Genomic DNA, 4314 nt, shown 5'->3' with positions numbered 1-4314 from the left:
CTCATTTTTTTATTTTTATATTTGGCCTTTCTCTTTTTTATGGCCTTTCTCTTTTTTTTTGGGCTTCTTTGGCCTCTTTTTTTTCGTCCGGAGTCTCATCCCGACTTATGGGGGAATCATAGTCTCCATCATTCTTTCCTCACTGGGACAATGCTCTAATAATGATGATCATCACACTTTTATTTTTCTTATAACTCAACAATTATAACTTGATACTTAGAACAAAATATGACTCTATGTGAATGCATCCGGCGGTGTACCGGTATATGCAATATGACAATGATGAATGTGTCATGATGGAACGGTGGAAAGTTGCATGGTAATATATCTCGGAATGGCTATGGAAATGCCATAATAGGTAGGTGTGGTGGCTGTTTTGAGGAAGGTATATGGTAGGTGTATGATACCGGCGAAAGTTGCGCGGTATTAGAGAGGCTAGCAAGGGTGGAAGGGTGAGAGTGCGTATAATCCATGGACTCAACATTAGTCATAAAGAACTCATATACTTATTGCAAAAATTTAGAAGTTATCAAAGCAAAGTATTACGCGCATGCTCCTAGGGGGATAGATTGGTAGGAAAAGACCATCGCTCGTCCCCGACCACCACTCATAAGGAAGACAATCAATAAATAAATCATGCTCTGACTTCATCACATAACGGTTCACCATACGTGCATGCTACGGGAATCACAAACTTTAACACAAGTATTCTTTAAATTCACAACTACTCAACTAGCATGACTTTAATATTATCACCTCCATATCTCAAAACAATTATCATGCTTCAATCTTCTCTTAGTATTCAACACACTCAAAAGAAAGTTTCACAAATCTTGAATACCAAGCATATTATTATTAGGCAAATTACCATGCTATTAAGAGACTCTCAAATTAATTTAAGTGAAGCATGAGAGATCAATAGTTTCTTTAAAACATATCCACCACCGTGCTCAAAAAGGTCTAAGTGAAGCACATAGAGCAAAATTGTAACGCTCAAAAGATATAAGTGAAGCACATAGAGCAAAACTATGACGCTCAAAAGATATAAGTGAAGCACATAGAGCAAAATTATCTAGCTCAAAAGATATAAGTGAAGCACATAGAGTATTCTATCAAACTTTAATTCATGTATGGCTCTCTCAAAAGGTGTGTACAGCAATGACGATTGTGGTATACTAGCAAACAAAGACACAAATAATACAAGGCGCTCCAAGCAAAACACATATCATGTTGGTGAATAAAAATATAGCTCCAAGTAAATTACCGATGGAAGTGGACGAAAGAGGGGATGCCTTCCGGGGGCATCCCCAAGCTTTGACTTTTTGGTGTCCTTGGATTATCTTGGGGGTGCCATGGGCATACCCAAGCTTAGGCTCTTACCACTCCTTGTTCCATGATCCATCAAAAGAATTCACCCAAAACTTGAAAACTTCACAACACAAAACTCAAAATAGAAAACTCGTGAGCTCCGTTAGCGAAAGAAAACAAAAGACCACTTCAAGGTACTGTAATGAACTCATTCTTTATTTATATTGGTTTTAAACTTACTGTATTCCAACTTCTCTATGGATTATAAACTATTTTACTAGCCATAGATTCATCAAAATAAGCAAACAACACACGAAAAACAGAATCTGTATTTCTTTGCTGCAACTTCCGCCTCAGCCGCTGGGTAATGACCGTTTTGTGCGTTTTATGAAGCATGACGAGGGTGAAAATTTTCGCGGAGTTCAGGGTTTTCGTCAGGGACTTCTTATGTTTCTTGGTATTCCGTTGGACCTTCGCAACACTGAATGCATTAGGGCAGCTGTGAACACTTTTGGCAAATTCCACCATTGGATCAGTGAGGACCCCTATATGGTTCGCTCTTTGGTCTTCGCTTCCTTCCCAGAGGATTTCCTTGTACCACGTGATGTGGTCTTCATGGATTTTGCGGCCTATGGTGGGGCGAGGGTTTCTTGGACTGCGCCTCTATACCTTTTGGGAGCGAACTTTGCTGAGCAGATGCCCCAGGATGAAGATTGGATGCCCCTCAATGGAAATCCGCATCCAGTTCCGGGTGTTCCTTTCCCGGATTTACCCCCGTTTAATCTTCCTGTCTACCCCGCCTTGGGGTGGAATGCAGTCCCTCCTCCGCCGCCAGAGCCTGTGATCATTGAAGTGGCCGAGGACAATTGGGGGAATGGCCAAGACAATGTTGAGCCTGAACCTGTTCAAGATCAAGAGTCAATGGTGGTGGATCTCTCCGCTCAGCCAAGCTCCGCTACTGACCAGGATCCACCCGTTATTGTGGTGGAGGATGATTTATCTGAAGAAATTATGCTGCCTGTGGTCAATGAAGATACAGTGAACAATTGGGCAATTGTGGTGTATCAGCCTCCTACTGTCATGAAGGAGATTGCTCTGCCTGCGATTCCTTTTGGGCCTCCTTTGCCCCCGGAGATGATTTGGAGGAGGTCTTTTGAGAACCTTCTGCAAGCTCTTGTAGCTTTCTCTGTACCCAGGCCAGTGATGCTGCAACCTTTGTCACCGGTTGTTCTGTCTAAGAGGAGCTGGGATTTGGCTTTCAGTGATTCGGACCTGCCACGCCTTACATGGAGGGAAGAGGAGCCAGCTAGGCTAGTTGCCAGGGCGCTTTTTTCTGATCCTGTTGCTATGCAACCTGTGCAGGTGCCCCCTTCTGCTGCGGTTAAAGCTCGCAGGCCACGGAAGACTCTGGCGCCAACTCCAATTGTTGACACCATAGTTCGACGCTGCACCAGAAGCTCGGCCCAGCGAGATGGTTTCAAGCCCACATTCCAAGAGCTCGCACTTCAGCCCAAGAGGAAGAAGCCCAAGGCCAAGCCTTTCACGGCCCAGATGCATGAAGAGCCTGCTTCTGATGGAATTCCTCCTGCAACCCCTGTCAGTCGACTACAAGAAGTTGGACGTGAGCTTCAGATTGATGCTGCTCTGCTAACTGTGGATGCACTTATGGTGGACCCACCTGCTGTAGCTTCGCCTAAACATGATGATTAGTGTGTCCCTGGCATATTGGGTTTTGCAAGCCCTTAATTTTGCTTTTCTTTATTTTTAGGCAATTTCCTGCTTCTGGAACTTTGGTGCTTGGTGATGTTGGGACAGACTAAACTGTCTCTTTTAAATGTGGTATTGTGTGCCATGTGGTTTCTGGCCTTTACTTTTGCTATAATGAGTAATATGTAGAAACTGGAATGTTCTTTGTTGGAATGTAAGAGGCCTGAATTCTGAAGCTAGACAGAGAGCTGTTAGGCAGAAAATTGAGGAAAGCCAATGTTCAATAGCTTGTCTGCAAGAAACAAAATGCTCTTCTTTTGACTCTAGGACAATCAAATCTTTCTGCCCTAAAAGATTTGACTCTTTTGTCTGTTCTCCTTCAATTGGAGCTTCTGGGAATTATTGTTGTCTGGAATTCTACTGTTTTTAGTGGCATTATAATTGAAGTGCAAGCAGTTTGCTGTGGTTGTTCAGTTTACTTCCAGGCAAAATAATGAAACTTGGACTCTTGTGGCTGTTTATGGCCCTTGTCAGGGTGTAGCCAGGGACAACTTTGTTAATTGGTTATACAACCTGGTCATACCTATCAATGAGCACTGGTTGACTTGGCGATTTCAATTTCCTCCGATCTGTGGATAACAGAAACTTACCTGGGGGGACATAAATGACATGTTCATTTTTAATGAGATTATTGGTCACCTGGGCCTCCTTGAGCTTCCAATCAAAGGCAGATCCTACACATGGTCCAATATGCAGGACACCCCACTTCTTGAGCAGCTAGACTGGTTTTTTACTTCTGTAGATTGGATTTGCTGATTACCCCATGACTGAAGTTCTGCCCCTGGCTAGGACTGCATCAGATCATGTGCCTTGTCTAATGTCCATCAAAACTTCCATTCCAAAATCAAACATCTTTAGGTTTGAAAACTATTGGCTTGAACTGAGGTTTCATGAACTGTGTTGAATCTTCGGAAGCAGCCCTCTCGGAAAACACATAACTGCTAAAATTGCAAGACAAATTTAAATGTTTGAGAATGTGTCTTAAGAGATGGCAAATGAATATTTCCAAATTGAGGCTATTGATTAGCAAATGCAATCATGTCATTTTCCTTCTGGATGAATTAGAGGAGTGGAGGCCTCTTTATTCAAGAGAACAACTTCAGAAGAATTGTCAAAACCCATTTGGAAAAGCTTCTGCACTTACAGTTTCTGTACTGGAAGAAGCGATGCTCTATCAGATACTTTAAGGTGGGGGGAGAAAACACTAAATTTTTCCATGCTATGGCCACTGAGAGGCAT

The sequence above is a fragment of the Triticum urartu genome, chromosome 7 (assembly GCF_003073215.2).
Source record: "Triticum urartu cultivar G1812 chromosome 7, Tu2.1, whole genome shotgun sequence".
Classification (NCBI taxonomy): Eukaryota; Viridiplantae; Streptophyta; class Magnoliopsida; order Poales; family Poaceae; genus Triticum; species Triticum urartu.
Note: the sequence above shows the minus strand (reverse complement) of the source record.